Source organism: Micromys minutus, assembly GCF_963924665.1.
Source record: "Micromys minutus genome assembly, chromosome: 8".
Classification (NCBI taxonomy): domain Eukaryota; kingdom Metazoa; phylum Chordata; class Mammalia; order Rodentia; family Muridae; genus Micromys; species Micromys minutus.
This window is the reverse complement of record NC_137977.1, coordinates 72087286-72107956: the sequence shown is the minus strand read 5'-3', so window position 1 is coordinate 72107956 and position 20671 is coordinate 72087286. Positions and strand designations below refer to the sequence as shown.

At 38.6% G+C, this 20671-nt stretch overlaps 1 pseudogene across 1 annotated transcript in view; it reads left to right on the top strand.

Annotated features, from left to right (window-relative positions):
- Window positions 1-11291, top strand: part of LOC308423681 (glyceraldehyde-3-phosphate dehydrogenase-like) — a 96698-nt pseudogene extending 85407 nt beyond the window's left edge. Inside the window, exon 2 of the transcript XR_013975666.1 lies at window positions 10172-11291. The product of XR_013975666.1 is annotated as a glyceraldehyde-3-phosphate dehydrogenase-like (transcript). The remainder of the gene's footprint in view (window positions 1-10171) is intronic.
- Window positions 11292-20671: the final 9380 nt, after the last annotated feature.

The following is a 20671-nucleotide window of genomic DNA, read 5'->3' as shown; positions in this document are numbered from 1 at the left end:
TTCCTGTCTCTCCTGTGTACCTTGCCTGTTTCCCTAGATCTCCGCTGTACCTTTTTGCAGATGACCTGAGTTTTTGTTCTGCATGCAAGGGCCCCTTGGGTGGAAACTGAGTCCCTATTGTAGAGTTCCTGCCTTTTGAACCAATCTGGTAGGGGTGCTTTCTGCATGCTTGGCCCCCTTTGGCCAGGCTACTTTCAGCTCATTCTCACCAGGCCTGTGTCTCTGGATCTCAGTATGTCTCTTTTTTTAATAGCCAAATAGTATTCCATGTGTGAATGTACCACATTTTCTTTATCTATTCTTCGGGTGAGGTATATCTTAGTTGTTCCCAGGAATTAAGATTGTTATCATAATTATAATATGTTTATATAATAATTATTATACTGAGTGAGGGGATAGGATAGAGATTGACAAAACTGCACATTTCTTTCATTTGTGAATATTAGCTCCAAATCTTATAACCTGATATAACTGCAGAAGCCAGTAGAGTAAAGAGGAAGCAATGGTGGAGGAGGGAGAAGTTCAAGATAGGGGCATCAGGGCACAGGTACCAGAAAGGGGAAATGAAAAAATTAAGGGAGACTTTGTCTGGAGAATTTCAGAAAGGGGGTAATACAGAGAAAGTGAGAAGATGAAAAGGTAAATAATAACATTGGGGTTTTTTTTTAATGAGCCACAGAGAAATATTGTTTTATATGTTCACTTTATACACAAACACACACACAGAGCATAGGAAGTGGAGAGAAATAGATACAAACATATAGGTGATAGCTGATGGTAAGTAGGTAGATAGATAGATAGATAGATATACAGATAGAGATGATAGATATAGGTAGAAGACGAGAGAGGTATCAAATGTAGTTATGCCACATGGGGTGTTAACACTGTCCCCAAGAGATATAGACCATGTGAGAAAAAAAAAAAAAAAACTCATGGGAGAAAAAAAAGATATGTGAAACTCCTTTAAAATTTCTGGTTAGGAAGATGTGAATTGGTAGTTTGTTTGAGAGATTTTTCAAACCAGTGTTTGCTATTGTACTGTCTTGGCTGCATGCTAAGATGTGAAAGTAAGACCCTGTTGTTGAGGACCAGAAATAGTTGGACACAGAACTTGTAGGAACTGAGCTGGACTTGGGCGGGAAGCCCTTTCCCCTGAGTACTGGCTCTCACTGCACAGGAAGGTGCTATATAATCTGCCAAAGGATAAAGGCAACCAATGGTGCCAACAAGCTATGATGCCTGGAAACCACAATAATGACCTGGAAAGATAGTCCCAGTGTTGCAACGTGTCACTTTTATCTTGTTGGTAACCAAAAGCTAATTTGGAGTTAAAAAGCTTATTAATAGCAGAGAAATTGTGCTTGGTACTGTCAACCTAGCTAACTAACTTTGAGTAGGTCATTGACCCTAGAGGAACACCTACTACTGTCATTTCCTAAACCAATCGTGTTCTATTTTAAGGCATTTTATAAACTGTCATGATTTCCCCATATCCTTCCACTTTGGACCAGAATTCAAAACTTAGCTCACACTTCACCACCACTTCCTATATCACCAAAGAACTCCCCCAAGGCAGACACACACACAGATCATGAATGGATGTTGCTGATAGTAATTTTGTATATACCACAGTTCTGTGCACATTCTCTGTGTTCTGACCTTGAAAATTTTCATTGCATTTTTCTTAGTGTGGTAACAACAGTTTAGTATCTTCATCTTCTTGGTGCAGTTGCCCTACTTAGACACCCCATCTAAGTTTGAACTAGCTAATAGAATGAAGTCATTTTTTGCTTGTTGATTCTCTTGCAGCAGCAACTCAGTATTACAGCATAGAAGAGCACTTGGGCACACTATACAATGGCACTCTCAAAAGCTTCGCCATTGGGAGTATTTCCTCTTTTGAGAAATGTCTTGACTTCTATAGAACATTCTCATCAGAAAAAGCAGGACTTTGGTGTTTATTTTTGTTTTTCTCTCTGCTCATGTGCCCTTTACTTTTCCAGGCTCCAAATTAGTAATCAGAACCATCTTTGGAGATGCCCCATTTTTTTTAACACAAGGGACACCTTACAGTTGCCTTTGTTTAAGTACAAACTTGGCAAGTTACTTAGAACTGATGCCAGAGTCAAGAAGAGGAAAAACTATGAGAACTACCTTTGGGGACTTGGATGATTGATCTGTAGCTTTCTTGAATTGTTCAGACCATTTATTTGCAGATGAGCTCTGGATTAGTCATTAGTCATTAGTTAAGCCTAAAACATGTTAAATAATGTTTGAAGTTTAAGACTGCTAAGAAGAAAGACAATTTATTGTGTCTAGCTTGTTTATATTTTCTCTCTAGCTAATAATTGGTCTAGAATGTGGAAATCGCAAAAGATTAAGAAATAAATGATTAGAGTTGGGCACTTTTTTGATTATATGATCATTAATAAAGAGTGCATAATATTATCCAGAAAGAATACAGAGTGGAAAAAGTATAGGCCCAAAGGCAGAACCCAGGCACAGTACAAGAGGAAATACTAAAGGGCAGAAAGAATCAAGACTATTAGTGAACCATCATAAAATTCTGAGTAAGAAATAAAGTCAAATATAGCAGGAAACTTACATTCTGGAATGGATAAGAAGTGTTCTCCTGGATGTAATTTCATGAGAATCACAAAAATAGGTGCTAGAGTTGAATAGGGCAAGCAGTGAAAAGGAAATTGAGATGTAGGATGTAGGCTGAGATTTAAGGTATATTTAGACAAGATATGGTGAGAGAAGAGGGAAGGGTAAAAAGGTTTAAAAAAGAGTAAAATCTTTATGGGGAAATATGAACTGTTGAAAAGAAGTAGAGGATGCTAGGACAGGTCTAAGTGAAAAAGGATGAAGAATGAAAGGTGTATAGCTGAACAGGATAGGATTGTTTTTGTAGAATAATAAAAGTAAATATAAAGTCAGACATATAAACGCATACTATCAATTTAGCGGTGGAAGGAAATCAACGCAGTTCATGTCTACAGGGATCTTTCTGAAGTAGGACAAAGGTCCAGAGGAATTATGAGGTAGCAGTTAGTAAGAGACTTAGAGGGCTTTGAAACTTGACCTCACTAAAAACACAGCCAGGAGTCATCAGGTAATAATCATGGCCTTCAGGAGAAACAACTGATCTATTTTGTCAATATCCTATAATTACATGATGGAGAAGAATGAAAGGCAGAATGTTAGAGATACTCAGAGTAGAGGCATGGAAAAGAAGCAAAGCAGAAAAGCAAAGGTTTATCAATTTGTATGCACTAAATAGTTTGAGTCCCCAGAAAATGGTCAATTTGTGTGTGTGTGTGTGTGTGTGTGTGTGTGTGTGTGTGTGTGTGTGTATGTATGTATGTATGTATGTGTGTGTGTGAGAGAGAGATAGACATAGAGATAAAGATAGAGATAATGAGAGAGAGAGAGAGAGAGAGAGAGAGAGAGAGAGAGAGAGAGAGAGAGAGAGAGAGAGAAAGAGAGAGACAGAGACAGAGACAGAGACAGAGAGAAGAGGCAGGAAACAAAGCAAGCTGAATCAGCAATCTTTGACTTTTTCACCACCATTAATTTTATGATCACTAGATACCTGGATGCATTGAGACTTGATATTTGAACTTTCTATTCCTTAATAATCTTCTCTGCTAAATTAATACTGTTCACATCAAGGCATCAGGGACTGTCTACATTCCTAGTTCCTGAGATTTTACTACAGTCCTTAGAATATGAATATACATGTCTCCTGGGCATTTCTTCTTCAGTGTTGAAATAAATTTGACAAAGAGAATGCTTTTTAAAAGTACATGGTTTTGGTTGTTGATCTAACCTTTAATAACTAAGCCAGCTCTCTAGCCTAAATGTTCCTCAAATTAAATATGGATTGAGAAAATGTGGTACATTTAAATAAAGGAGTTTTACTTAGCTGCTAAAAAATGATGTCATTCAATTTTCAGGCAAATGGATAGAACTAGAAAAAATGATTCCAAGTGAGATAAACTAGAACCAGAAAGGCAAGCACGATACATACTCATTCATAAGAGGATATTAGCTATTAAATAAATGATAAAGGTGCTACAATCCACATGCCCAGAGGGGACAAGTTAAAAGAAAGGCTAAAGGGGCAGGAGGAGTTGTGCATGGATCTCCCTTGGAAGGGGAAATAGGATAGATTTTGCAAGGTAGACTGGAGACAGATGCAGAGGAGAACAGGAAGGGTCAGGGGATTAGGTATAGGGGAAAGGATGGAGGGGAAGAGATGACTAGAGTTAGCAAGCACTGGGGGTAAGTAATACGGAAACCTTGTGCAATGAAATCTCACTGGAATCTATGAGGGTGAACCTATGGAAGACTCCTAGTAATGGGGAATACAGAACCTGAACCAGCTATCTTCTGTAACCAGACAAGGCTTTCAGTGGTGGGACTGAGACATCAACCCAGCCACAAAACCTTTGACCCACAATGTGGGCTACCTGCAAGATGTGTTGGAGTAATGATGGCACAGAACTTGTGGGAGTGGCTGATGAATGATTTGTCCAACTTGAGACCCACACCATGAGAGGAAGCCCAAAGGAGACTGTCAGAATGGCTAGGAACAAGTAGCTCAGAGGTCTAGGATAGAAGCAAACACAACTGGCCAAAAATGTCAGTGAAATGATACCTAATTATAGACAGCCATTCTCACAGATTGGTGCCTCTCCAAATCATCTTTAGAGCGGTTTCATTCAGCAACTGATAGGAGCAGATATAAACACCCCACAGCCAAATACTAGGCAGGCTTGGGGCAAAGTGGGATGTAGAGTTTTGGGTATATGTTCAGGAATGGAACAGGGTCACATTATAATCTTGTTTTCTAGGTTTCTGAGGAACCTCTGATTTCCATAGTTACATCTTGAGTTTGTACTCTTACCAGCAGTGAACAAGAATTTCTCTTTTTCCATATTCTAATAAACATTTGTTATCATTTAATTTCTTTTCTTTCATAATTACAAAAGATTCATTAAAAAAACCTCACTTTGAAAGTCAGGCAATTTAATATGTGCAGTTAGGCACATTTTTACCCATGTTTACATTACATGGATCATCAAGATTTTTTTGATAGCATGAAAAATAAAAAGAAGCCTGTTGCCAAGATAACAACAAATTGTTTGATTTCTTGATGATAATCATTCTGATTAGTATGAAATGAAATCTTAAAATAGTTTTAATTTTAATTTCTTTGATAATTGATGATTTGAGTATTTCTAAAAATGTTTATTAGCTGTTTGTATTTCCTATTTTGAGAACACTTCAGAATTCTAGCCCATTTACTGGCTGTTTTGTTTTTATGCTTTGTTTTTTGAGTTCTATATGTATTTTCAGTCTAAAGTGTAGCCAAAAAAATTTCTCCCATTCTCTAGTTTTCTTAAGAGAGAACTTTACATTTCTGTCTTTCATATGGTGCTTTGAATGAGTTGAAAAAAAAAATTGTGAGCCCATATACATGAGGGCTATGGTCACCTGATTTTTGACAAAGGAGCTGTAAACATTGAAAAAGCACAGCCTATTCAACAAATGGTGTTGGTTCAACTGGCACTCAGCATGCAGAAGAATGAAAATAGACCCTTTCTTATCTCCTCGTATAAAGCTCAAGTGTAAGTGGATCAAAGATCCCCACATTAAACCAGGTACACTGAAACTATTAGATGAGAAAGTAGGGAAAACCTTAGAACTCATAGGCACAGGAGAAAATTTCCTGAACAGAACGCCAATGGCTCCAGCTCTAAGGTCAAAGATTTACAAATGGGACTTAATGAGATTGCAAAGTTTCTGTAAGGCTAAGGACAATGTCAAGAAAACAAAACAGCAGCCAACAGAGTGACAAAAGATCTTTACCAACCCCACATCAGATAGAGGCCTAATATCCAAGGTATACAAAGAACTCAAAAAGCTAGACATCAGAAAATTAAACAACCCTATTAAAAATGGGGTACAGACTTAAACAAAAATTTCTTAGTGGAGGAATATCAAATGGCTGAGAAACATCTAAGAAAGTGCTCAACATCCTTAGGCATCAGGGAAATGCAAATCAAAACAACCCTGAGATTCCACCTCACACAAGTCAGATTGGCCAAGATCCAAAACTCAGATGACAGCAGATGCTGGCAAGGATGTGGAGAAAGAGGAACACTTCTCCACTGTTGATGGGGTTGTAAACTGATACAACCACTCTGGAAATCAGTCTGGTGGTTCCTCAGAAAAATGGACATAGTACTACCTGAAGACCCAGTTATTCCACTTCTGGGCATTTACTCCAGAGACGCTCCAACATACAACAAAGATACATGCACCACAATATTCATTGCAGCTCTATTTATAATAGCCAGAAGCTGGAAAGAACTCAGATGTCCTTTAGTAGGTGAATGGATACAAAAATTGTGGTACATTTACACAATGGAGTACTACTCAGCTATCAGGAACAATGACTTAATGAAATTCTCAAGAAAATGGTTACATCTAGAGAATATCATCCTGAGTGAGATAATCCAGTCACAAAAGAACAGACATAATATACAGTCACTGATAATGGGATACTAACCCCAGAAAGCTCTGAACACACCAGAAACAACTCACAGACTATGTGAAGTTTAACAACAACAAAAAAGAATATATTTTAATTAAAATAGAACTGTATTACATCCCCCTTTTCTCTCTACAGCCCTTCCTTGTCTCTCTCCTATCCCCTAAAATTAATAGCCTCTTTTCCTATATTATTGTTACATATATACATATGTGTATGTATATGTACCCACAAATACTTAATTACAACCTTAAAATGTATTCATATACTTTTATACAAAATACTGAAAATTTGTATATTTATTTTTGTTTTTTAAAATAAAGTAAAAAATTTAAAAAAGAAAAAAAAGTTGTGTGTGTGTGTATACTCTAAATTTGTCTGTCTGTGTGTGTGTGTGTGTGTTTGACATGAGTTTGTTTGTATATGAGTATGTGTATAAATCTATCAAGTTTAGGCTCTGTAGCAAGTGTCTCACCATTATTAATCTTCACTAGTTTTTAAGTGTAATGTTTGTATAAAGAGTTTAAGGCTCTTCTTCATCTTCACCCATCTTGATGGGCTCATTTTTCTTTCTGAATTGTTTGGGGATCCAGGTATGCACATATTATATAACCATTTCTTCTTAATTGATACTTATACTCCTGGAAGGAGAAGGAAGGTCCCAAGATTTAAGAAATTTGCCAGGCTCAGAAAGCTCATAACACATAAAGATTCACACACCTCCCAGTATCATTAATCATAGAATCATTAAACTGCTACTGGGAAGGAGGAGTCTTTGAGTGGAGCTGCTCAACTTGAGTTTGGAGATTTGTAGCTTTTTGCATTGTGACCAATGTGAAGATAGGTGATTTCGGATGCAGTGCTTTGTATCACCCATTTAGTACTTGAGAATTTGATGCAATGTTTCTTTGAACACTTACCTACCCAATTCCTTTAATAACTACTCTCATCCTCTTTCACCCAACAATTAGGTTCCTGTTTTATTTTTCTTTTCCTGTAAAGTTTAGGTTGCATTGCCCAGTTAGTCTTGTGAATGAAGTCTGCCATGACATGTCAGTTACCTCTTAGGGTTACCACTAGGGAGCTTTTAGTCTTACCAATGAAAACATGTAGAATATACTAAAACAAATACCTTATTATGGAAGAGATTGCATGAACACGGGAACATGGGAAAATGAAGATGGCATTGATCTGGAAGCTTCATCTCTAGTAGCTATATTTCATGCTCCAAGAAGTGAAAAATCATGTATCTTCTCCAGCTATTAGCCCTTTAACTTATAGTAAGAACCTACGTGGAAAGGTATGCTCCCTGGTGCAACAGTAGTAGGAATACCATGGGAATAATGCACAGTACACTAATTATATCCAAGGATGGCTCAACAAGATGCAACCCATACCTAGAAATGTTAAGGGTACGAAGAATGTGTGGGAGATATATACCATAGGCTCAAGGGGGAGAACTTACTACCATTATTTTTTCAAATGTCCCTGTGTCAATCAGACTTTCAGTGACTTATCATTATATCCACAGATTAGTTCATCTCTCAAATCTCATCAACTAGACTTCTTTTTTGTCTTACAACTTTATTTAAAAAAGAGAGATACATGTAGAGATTTTTAAAAGCATTTTGGCATAACACTATATGAATATATTTCTGACAGTACTTAATTCTTTTAGAGTTTTCATAGCATGCATTGAAATCTTACTAGTTACCATAAGAATAAAGTACATGTAGAATAGAATGTAACATGGAAACAGTCGGAGTTTTCTTGGTGTGTATAGATTAAGCATAATGATCTTTGAATAGAAAAAATTACCACAAGGCTATATTCCTAGCTCTTGGAATATTAATGATTTAAGGTCGAGGTGTACCACACTCTGAGAGGATGCTATACACTTATTTTTTTTTCCTAAGAAGGACTGAGGCTTTCACTTTTTGGCTTTTGTTATTCTTGAGCTTCATATGGCCTGTGAGTTGTTTCTGGGGTGTTCAGAGCTTTCTGGGGCTAGTATCAAATTATCAGTGACTGCATATTATGTCTGCTCTTTTTTAGTAGATCACAATTAATATACAGACCCACAACTGATCAAGGTGAAGAGAATAAGTGACCATGGCAATAACTGGGATGAGTATACCAAACTCTCCTCTTCCTAATGATTTGAAACCATTGTGGTAGAGGATACAGAACAATTGAAAGAGTCACGGGTGGTGGATGTCTCTAATGAAACTGTTTTCCATATACAAGAGGACTCTTGCATATATGAGCTCATAGCAGTTATCACAATGTGTACAAATCCTGTACAAGCTATAGCCAGAAAAAGTCCCAGCATAGAGAGTGGAATGGGGCATCAAGCCATAATTCTGAGGAGCTATTCATAATTGACTGGTGCTTGTAGAGAGAATTTTCTTCAAAGGCACAACCCCTGGTATGTCCCACATGCTCCAGTATATGGCCACATTACTCTGAGTTTATAGGTTGCATCAATAGAATTCAATGAGTTCACAAAATGAAGAAGACAAAAAAATTGTGTGGGCATGGAATTTGGGAGCAGATTGAAAAGGACTATGAACATATATAAAATATGATGCATTTATTTAAAAAAATGAATGAAATACATATATGTTTATTTTTGAATCACTTATGAAGGCAGAATGAAAAAGGAGGTCTCCTAGCTGAACTACTCAAGTGTGACTCACTGAGATAAAATTAAAGCCAAGGGAACTCAGTATCACAAAACTCTTCTGACTCTGATCTTCAGAAAATGCATCTTAGAAAAATCAGAATCTATTGGAGAAACATCATGGTGTAAAACTGATTTGAATGGATCATTTGAAAAACTAAATTAGATCCTTATAAAGAGACATATTAAGCAAATGTAAAGTTAGTGAAACCAATACAATTGCAGCAAGTTTATATTTTCTGAAAATATCACAGGCACACAAAAATATCAATTTGATAGGCCATAGAATTGTGGACTAAAAGTTTCAAAGATGTTACAACTATAAATATTCCCATTGTTTAGAGTTTTAAAATATTTTTTGATATGATAATTTCAAATGTGAGATTTATTCAAGTAAATATGTATGAAAATGTTAAAAATACGTTACTTATGAGTGCTAGGATATTTTCATGTGTGGTTGATCACTTGGCAGTAAAATATGCGGGCCAACTGTAATTATTTTTACTTGGCAGCAATTTTCTGTAAAAAGTGGTAAGATAAATCACTACTTATGGTTTACATCTTTCAGGGGAGAAAAAGACAAGTCTCTTATTGCTATTGATATTTTTACTTTTTTGGATGAAATATTTCCCACACTACCAACTGTGCTCAGAAATATATTCTGAGAAAACCTCATTAGTTCATTTAAAGATCAATCCATTTTTCAAATTTATACTGTGTGTCTTCAGTCAACAATAGATTCCAAACTACATGAGCCCAAGCAACTAAATCTTCATATATTTTTATTTAAAATCTGAGCGGTAATCATCTCATGTTATCTGGTTCAGTTCATTCAGGAGTTCAAACTAAACCTGCTTAATGAACCAGGGTTGGTATTTATCATTTAAAAATGAATTAGCGGCTCTCTGCTCCTCCCTGTTCTACAGACAGCCGCATCTTCTCGTGCAGTGCCAGCCCCATCCCTTAGACAAGATGGTGAAGGTCGGTGTGAACGGATTTGGCCGCATTGGGCTCCTGGTTACCAGGGCTGCCTTCTGCTCAGGATCTAGCAAGGTGGAGATTGTCGCCATCAACGACCCCTTCATTGACCTCAACTACATGGTCTACATGTTCCAGTATGACTCTACCCATGGCAAATTCAATGGCACAGTCAAGGCTGAGAATGGGAAGCTTGTCATCAATGGGAAGCCCATCACCATCTTCCAGGAGCGGGATCCCGCTAACATCAAATGGGCTGATGCTGGTGCTGAGTATGTTGTGGAATCTATTGGTGTCTTCACCACCATGGAGAAGGCCGGGGCCCACTTGAAGGGTGGGGCCAAAAGGGTCATCATCTCTGCCCCTTCGGCCGATGCCCCATGTTTGTGATGGGTGTGAACCATGAGAAATATGACAACTCCCTCAAGATTGTCAGCAATGCATCCTGCACCAACAACTGCTTAGCCCCCCGGCTAAGGTCATCCATGACAACTTTGGCATCGTGGAAGGGCTCATGACCACAGTTCATGCCATCACTGCCACTCAGAAGACTGTGGATGGCCCCTCTGGAAAGCTGTGGCGTGATGGCCGTGGGGCAGCCCAGAACATTATCCCTGCATCCACTGGTGCTGCCAAAGCCGTGGGCAAGGTCATCCAGAGCTGAATGGGAAACTCACTAGCATGGCTTTCTGTGTTCCTACCCCTAATGTATCTGTTGTGGTTCTGACATGCCGCCTGGAGAAGCCTGCCAAGTATGATGACATCAAGAAGTTGGTAAAGCAGGCAGCTGAGGGCCCACTAAAGGGCATTCTGGGCTACACTGAGGACCAGGTTGTCTCCTGTGACTTCAACAGCAACTCCCACTCTTCCACTTTTGATGCTGGAGCTGGCATTGGTCTCAATGACAACTTTGTAAAGCTCATTTCTTGGTATGACAATGAATACGGCTACAGCAACAGGGTGGTGGACCTCATGGCCTACATGGCCTCTAAGGAGTAAGAAACCCTGGACCACCCACCCCCCAGCAAGGACACTGAGAGCAAGAGAGAGGCCCTCAGTTTCTGAGGAGTCCCATGCCAACTCAGCCCCCAACACTGAGCATCTCCCTCACGATTTCCATCCCAGACCCCCATAATAATAGGGGCCTAGAGAGCCCTCCCTACTCTCTTGAATACCATCAATAAAGTTCCTCTGCACCCCAAAAAATGAATTAGCATATGCAATATGCATTCTTGTTGTTAAGAATTCAGACAATATCTATGTTTCTAAATGTTTACTGGGATAATCAGTTTCATTTCTCCTTGAAGAAATAACCATGTGTAATCTGTCTAGCAGCTTCCAACAGTGAATGTATTATTTCAATTCTGAAGGGTATGACAGGGCTGAAGTAAAAGTATGCCTGTAGCCAGTTTACATCTCTGAGCCAAGGCAGGGTACTTCTCACAGTGGTAGTTAAAGAGGAAACTTCCTCACTGGGTGCTCTATGTGTTCCTTCCATCTCCATGACAACAAGGCTCCAGTACTTGTCCATATTTAAATATTGTCATTCTATAGCATTTCTGCAGCTCTGATATGAACTGCAAACTTTCTGCTTAAAATTTTTAAAATTAATTCTGTAAGACTTTTATGAAAAGCATTTTGATCAAACTTATTCCCCAACTCCTCCCACTAACTCTTCCTAGATCAGCTCTTACTTCCTATCCATACAACTTATTTTCTCTTTAAAAAGTTAATGACCAAGAGACTCACTTCCACTTTGTGCTGTTCATATGCTTCTGAGTATGGGTCCATTCACTGGAATATGTTTATCCTGAATAGGAGACAAACCCTTTATGAAAACCCAGAAACTCAACTGTTTAACTTGGCAGTTATGGGTCTGAGCTCACGAAACTCTCCTAATCTGATGCTAGAATGCTGGCTGATTTCATCTTGTGCAGAGAACCACAGGGGCTGAGAGTTTGTGAGTGTAGTTTTTCTGTCCTGTCATGACACTGAACCCAGTTTACTGTGATCCTCTCCAACCTCTGGCTGTCACCAATCTTTGTTCTCTCTTCTGTGATAGTTCCAGAGCCTTGGGGAAAGGGGTGTATTATGAATATTCAGTTTGTGGCTGAGCACTCCTCAGTGATTATTGCTTTGACCAATTGTAAGTTTTCATTTTTATTATCATCTATTCCACACAGAAACTTCTATGAAGTCTGAGTGGGTCACTGTAAAATAGGAATATAGATACAAATTTACAAGCATACTGATACTATGCCCATTGAGCAAGTAGTAGTAAGTTCATCTTAAGGGCCTACGACCTCCCCAAGGGCCCCTGAGTTCTTGGCTAGATTTTTCAGTGACCTGAATGAAGGTCTCAAATTGATACATGTTGAGGGAGAGGACGATGTTGAGGTATGAGAAAATAAATAATACAGAAACCTGGGGCGAGGAGGTCTGCATAAGCGGATGGCTCATGCGAGCATATTTATTAAGTAGCACAGCATACTTAATACTGTTTATGGGGTGAAACTGGGAGAAAGTCAGCAGAAAGCTATCACACAACAGGACAAAGTTATCAGAAAGCTTATCAAGCATTGTCGCACAGTGGGAACACAGGGTATTTCATGTGTGTCAGACTGAGTATACAATGGCCTACTACAGCCTTTCAGAGGGAAAACTAAGGTTCTCAGCAACTTAAGATTCGACTAACCTGAGGCCCTGATCCAAGCCCCAGATTAGACCTTGCCAAGTCTGGGCAAGGATCTGGGGAAGGACACAGAACTAGTCTCCTATTCTTTCATCAGAGCCTCTAAGAAAGCCTTGGGTAAATTGCCCCCAACATTGCAATACCTAAGTTATAATCAATAGTAGTTGGTGTTGCCCAACTTTGCAGATTAGCCTGTCTGCCAATGTTCCAGTACCTATGTATAATCAGAAGTACTTAGTCATTGCCAAATGTTTTTGCTACTTTGCATTCATGGCAATATCATTTCATCCATGAAATTCAGAGTCCACAGATGGATAGGCCTGATGCTGATGCCTCCTTAATCCAACAGTTGCCTGTCCAGCATATAGTAGCATTAGAGCTAGTCAGCTGAGAAGAAGCTTTCCAATTAGTATTGCTTTAAAATTTCTGTATCTTATGACCAATGTGTGTTGTCTTCTGCCATAGTACTTTATAATCAAGTACTGGTGGGTAAACAAGAGAAATGACATTATATTCTGTATTGTTTTATGGTCTCTTGGATACCTCTGACCAACAACTTGAGGGAAAGTATCCTACACCTGGCATTGGGTTTTTTGTTTAGTAACCTATGGTGTCTGGGATGAATAGAGTCTCCTGGGTAGGGTAGTTCCAATTAAATGCATTATATCTCCTTTCAGGCTTGTCTTGCATTTTTTAGTGAAGATTAAAGTTTTAATGCAGTTAGATTTTCCCCCATTCTTTCTTTACTTGGTGTTTGTTTACAAAAGTGTCACATATCTCCCCTAGGTTATTAACAATTCTTCTATTTCCCCCATACTACGAAGTTTCTTATGACTCCTTCAATGGAATTGATGTGTTATTAGGGGAGTTGGGGAATATAAACTTTAAAAAATGTATAAAGCTCATTCCCTAAACTAACCTGCTGTCTCTCAGTGTCCTTAGCTTCATATATCAATAGCTGCTTCTGAGTTTTCCACCTTATTTTTTTTTAAAATCTTGTTATCATTTGTAGCACCATTAACCATGGTTTAACTTTCTAAATGCTATAATATGCTAGGCCTGTATTTCCTCCTGTAATAAAAATGTCTTGGCCTTTTCTATCACATTTCTCTTTCATAACTTTTAGGATCAACTTGCAAAGATCTGGAACATTCTTTAGAATTAGTACATTTACTGAAACACTACTGAGCATATAAATTCACTTAAGGTCATGACTGATACAGACAACTGTAGAGTAAATTTTTTTTCACTCATTTAGCTTGTTATTAGGGCACATTTTGGAATATTTACCTGGATCTTATATCTGTCCCAGAGATTTATTTATAAATGTTTTATAGTTTACTAAGAATATCCTCTGGCAAATGGAACTTTTTGTTGTATTGCCATTTTTTTCCTACTTGAATATTAGAAATAGATTTTAGGAGACCCAGAGACACAGGCCTGGTGAGAAGGGGGTGAGAACGGGTTCCGACTAGCCATAGGGCAGAGAGATCTCAGCGGAGCACTTGGAAAGTGCACGCCTGACCAGCTTGATCCAGGGACCCAGAAACCCAGGAACCCAGCATCTGGCCCTCGGTTCCCAGCAAGTGGCTTTTAGGTGCACAACAGGTGCTCAGACCATGGGCCACCAGGAACAGCGGAGACACAGAATGAGGCTCAATCGATATAAGAAGATTGAAATACTCACATGCATCCTTTCAGATCACCATGGTCTAAGGCTGGTCTTTAATAGCAACAAAGACAACAAAAAGCCCATATACACATGGAAACTAAACAACCCTATGTTAAACAATAGCATGGTCAAAGAAGAAATAAAAAGAAATTAAGAATTTTCTAGAATTCAATGAAAATGAAAACATGACATACTCAAACCTATGGGATGCAATGAAAGCAGTACTGAGAGGAAAACTCATAACTCTGAGTGCTTCCAAAAAGAAACTAGAGAGAGCATACACTAGCAACCTGACAGCACAGTTGAAAGCTCTAGAACAAAAGGAAGCAGATACACCCAAGAAGAGTAGACTTCAAGAAATAATCAAACTTAGGGCAGAAATGGACAAAACAGAAAAAAAAAAGAACCATTCAAAGAATCAACAAAACCAAGAGCTGGTTCTTTGAGAAAATTAACAAGATTGATAAACTCTTAGCCAGACTAACTAGAGGGCAAAGAGAGAGTATCCAAATTAACAAAATCAGAAGGAAAGTGGAGAAATAACGACTGAAACTAATGAAATTCAAGAAATCATCAGATCCTACTACAAAAGCCTATACTCAACAAAGCTGGAAAATCTGGAGGAAATGGATGAATTCCTAGACAGATACAAGATACCAAAGTTAAACCAGGACCAGGTAAACCATCTAAATAATCTCATAACACCTAAAAAAATAGAAGCACTCATCAAACGCCTCCCAACCAAAAAAAAAAAAAGCCCAGGTCCAGATGGGTTCAGTGCAGAGTTTTATAAGATATTTATTGACAACATAATACCAATACTCTCCACACTATTCCACAAAATAGAATCAGATGGAACACTATGTAACATATTTTTTAAGGCTACAATAACCCTCGTTCCTAAACCACACAAAGACCCTACAAGGAAAGAGAACTTCAGACCAATCTCACTTATGAACATTGATGCAAAAATACTCAACAGAATCCTTGCAAACTGAATCCAAGAACACATCAAAATGATCATTCACCATGATCAAGTAGGCTTGATCACTGGGATGCAGGGATGGTTTAATATACGGAAATCCATCAATGTAATCCACCATATAAACAAAATCAAAGGAAAAAACCACATGGTCATCTCACTAAATGCTGAGAAAGCATTTGACAGAATCCAACCTCCCTTCATGTTAAAAGTCTTGGAAAGAACAGGAATCCAAGGCCCATACCTAAACATAATAAAAGCAATATACAGCAAACCAACAGACAACAACAAATTTAACAGTGGGAAACTTGAAGCAATCCCACTAAAATCAGGAACTTGACAAGACTGCCTACTCTCCCCCTACCTATTCATTATAGTATTGGAAGTCCTGGCCAGAACAATTAGACAGCAAAAGGAAATCAAATGTATACAAATTGGAAAGGAAGAAGTAAAACATTACTATTTGCAGATGACATGATAGTGTACGTAAGTGACCCCACAAATTCCACCAGAGAATTCCTACAGCTGATAAACTAGTTCAACAAAATGGCTGGATATAAAATTAACTCAAACGAATCAGTAGCCTTTCTATATTCAAAGGACAATCATGTGGAGAAAGAAATTAGGGAAAAGATACCCTTCACAATAGTTGCAAATACTATGAAATACCTTGGTGTGACTCTAACTAAGCAAGTGAAGGACCTGTATGACAAGAACTTCAAACCTCTAAAGAAGGAAATTGAGGAAGATTTCAGAAAATGGAAAGATCTACCATGCTCATGGATTGGAATGATCAACATTTTAAAAATGGCCATCTTACCAAAAGCAATCTATAGATTCAATGCAATCCCCATCAAAATTCCCACCCAGTTCTACAATGAGTTGGAAAGAAGAATGTGCAATTTCATCTGGAATAACAAAAGACCTAGAATAGCGCAATCCATCCTCAACAACAAGAAAACATCTGCGGGAATCATTATCCCTGACCTCAAGCTATATTGCAAGGCAATAAAACTGCATGGTATTGGTACAGAATAGGCACATGGATCAGTGGAATAGAATAGAAGATCCAGAAATGAGCCTTCATGTATATGGTCACCTGATTTTTGACAAAGGAGCTGTAAACATTGAAAAAGCACAGCCTATTCAACAAATGGTGTTGGTCCAACCTACACTCAGCATGCAGAAGAATGAAAATAGACCCTTTCTTATCTCCTTGTATAACGCTCAAGTGTAAATGGATCAAAGATCCCCACATTAAACCAGGTACTCTGAAACTATTAGATGAGTAAGTAGGGAAAACCTTAGAACTCATAGGCATAGGAGAAAATTTCCTGAACAGAACACCAATGACTGGAGCTCTAAGGTCAAAGATTTACAAATGGGACTTAATGAAATTGCACAGTTTCTGTAAGGCTAATGACACTGTCAAGAAAACAAAACGGCGGCCAACAGGTGGGAAAAGATCTTTACCAACCCCACATTAGATAGAGGCCTAATATCCAAGTTATACAAAGAACTCAAAAAGCTAGACACCAGAGAATCAAACAACCCTATTAAAAACGGGGTACAGAGTTAAACAAAAAGTTCTCAATCGAGGAATATGAAATGGCTGATAAACATCTCAGGCAGTGTTCAACATCCTTAGGCATCAGAGAAATGGAAATTAAAACAACCCTGAGAATCCACTTCACACCAGTCAGATTGGCCAAGATCCAAAACTCAGATGACGGCAGATGCTGGCAAGGATGTGGAGAAAAAGGAACACTTCTCTATTGGTATTGGGGTTGCAAACTGATATAACCACTCTGGATATCAGTCTGGCGGTTCCTTAGAAAAATGGACATAGTACTACCTGAAGACCCAGCTATTCCACTTCTGGGCATATACCCCAGAGATCCTCCAACATACAACAAAGATACATGCACCATAATATTCATTGCAGCTATTTATAATAGCCAGAAGCTGGAAAGAACCAAGATGTCCTTCAGTAGATGAATGGATATAAAAATTGTGGTACATTTACACAATGGAGTACTACTCAGCTATCAGAAACAATGACTTCATGAAATTCTTAAGAAAATGGATGCATCTAGAGAATATTATCCTGAGTGAGATAACCCAGTCACAAAAGAACAGACATAATATGCAGTCACTGATAATTGGAAACTAACCTCAGAAAGCTCTGAACACTCCAGAAACAAGTCATAGACTGTGTAAAGTTCAAGAAAAAAAAAGAAAAAAAGAAAAAAAAAAACAAAAAAGAATATATTTTAATTAAAATAGAACTGTATCACATCCCCCTCTCCTCTCTCCAGCCCCTCCCAGTTTCTTTCCTATCCCCTCAAATTCATAGCCTGTTTTCCTCTATTATTGTTACATATATATGTGTGTATGTATATGTACCCACAAATATTTAATTGTAACCTTAAAAATGTATTTGTATACTTTAATGCAAAAATGCTTAAATTTATTTATCTTTGTTTCTTAAAATAAATTTTTCAATAAAAAAGTAATAGATTTTGATGTGCCACGCGGACCGCCAGCCCCTAAGGTGGAAAAACTGGTGAGTGGGGGATCTGGGTAGCCAGGGAGCAGAGAGATCTCTGCAGAGTGCGCACGCAGGGCGCACCCTCTGACCTGCCTGATCCAGGGACCAGGAGCAGAACTTTGGAACTTGTTTCTACCGGCGGCGAATTCAGGGCGCAGAACAGAGCCCGGACCATCTGCTGTGCAGACCGCCAGCTCCTAGGGCTGAAAATCTGGGACCAGGAACAGAACTTTGGAACTTCTGTTTCCACCTGGCGGCGACTTCAGGGCGCAGAACAGAGCCCGGACCATCTGCCGCGCAGACCGCCAGCTCCTAAAGTTGTGAGAATGGTGAGTGGGAGATCTGGGCGGCCGAGGAGCAGGGAGATCTCTGCGGAGTGTGCACGCGGGGCGCACCCTCCAACCTGCCTGATCCGGGGACCAGAAACAGAACTTTGGAACCTCTGTTCCCACCCGGCGACTCTGAGGCAGAGAACAGGGCTGGGCCCATCTGCCACCTAGACCAGTGGATATCCAGGGACACAGACCAGATACAAGGGAAAGGTGAGAACATATCACTGACAACGAAATGGCAAGAGGAAAGTGAAAGAGTATATCCCAAGGAAACCAAGACAACCTGGCAACACTAGAACCCAGCTCTCCCATAACAGCAAACATTGGAATTCCAAACACTCCAGAAAAAGAAGATGCAGACCTGAAATCATACCTCAAGATGCTGATAGAGATACTTAAACAAGAATGGGAGGAAAAGCAAAAAGATTCAGAAGCTTTTAAAGAGGAAACAAGAAAAACACTCAAAGAACTCAAAGAACTAGAGGAAAACAGAACCAAAGAAATAAAGGAATGGAAGAGGGAAATTAAAACGGAAATTGACACATTAAAGAAAACACTAAAAGAGATAACCCTAGAGGCAGAACACCAAAAAAAGAAATCAGGAGTCACAGAAGCAAGCATTTCTAATAGATTACAAGAGATCGAAGAAAGAATCTTGGGGGCAGAAGACAACATTGCAAACATAGACAAAACAGCCAGAGAAGATGCAAAAAACAAAGAGCTCCTAAACCAAAATGTCCAGGAAATCCAAGACAAAATGAGAAGACTGTACCTAAGGATAATAGGAATAGAAGAGGGAGAAGAGTATCAACTAAGGGGCACAGTAAATATCTTCAACAAAATCATAGAAGAAAACTTCCCTACCCTCAAGAATGAGATGATCACGCGCATAAAAGAAGCCTTCAGAACTCCAAAGAGGTTGGACCAGAAAAAAAATACCTCCCTACACATAATAGTCAAAACACCAAGTGCCCAAAGCAAAGAAAGAATACTAAAAGCAGTAAGGGAAAAAGGTCAGATAACATATAAAGGCAGGCCAATCAGAATCACACCCGATTTCTCAACAGAGACTATGAAAGCTAGAAGAGCCTGGACAGACATCATGCAGACCCTAAGAGAGCACAAGTGCCAGCCCAAGCTGCTATACCCAGCAAAACTATCAATCACCATAGATGGAGAGATGAAGATATTTCAAGACAAATCAAAATTTACACAATATCTCACCACAAACCCAGCACTACAGAGAATTATAGGTGGAAAACCCAATACAAGGAGGGAAAATACAGCCTAGTAAAAACAAGAAAACTCCTAAACAAGAAAACTAAAAGAAGAAAAAAACACAGATACAACTCAACCCAAAAAAGCAAAAATGGCAGGAAACAGAAACAATTATTCCTTGATATGTATTAACATAAATGGTCTCAACACCCTAATAAAGAGACATAGACTATCAGACTGGATACATAAACAAAATCCAGCCTTTTGCTGCATACAGGAAACTCATCTCAGAGACAGAGACAGACACTATCTCAGAGTAAAAGGGTGGGAAAAAAAAACTTCCAAGCAAACAACCCCAAGAAGCAAGCTGGAGTGGCTATTCTAATATCGAATAAAGTAAATTTCCAACCAAAAGTTATCAAAAAAGAAAAGGAAGGACACTTTTTACTCATTACCGGGGAAATCTGTCAGGAGGAACTCTCTATTCTTAACATATATGCTCCAAATAAAAAAGCACCCACATTCATAAAAGAAACCCTACTAAAGCTCAAAAAATACATTTCACCCCACACAATAATAGTGGGAGACTTTAATACCCCACTCTCACCAATGGACAGATCATTGAAACAGAAACTGAACAAGGACACTGCAAAACTAGCAGATACTCTGAACCAACTAGATTTAATAGATATATACAGAACATATCATCCTTAAGTAAAAGAATACACCTTCTTCTCACCACCCCATGGCACCTTCTCGAAAATTGACCACATAATTGGACACAGAACAAGCCTCAATCGATATAAGAAGATTGAAATACTTCATGCATCCTGTGAGATCACCATGGTCTATGGCTGGTCTTTAACAACAACAAAGACAACAAAAATCCTACGTACACATGAAAACTAAACAACTCTCTGTTAAATGATAGCAGGGTCAAAGAAGAAATAAAGAAAGAAATTAAGGACTTTCTAGAATTCAACGAAAACGAAAAAACAACA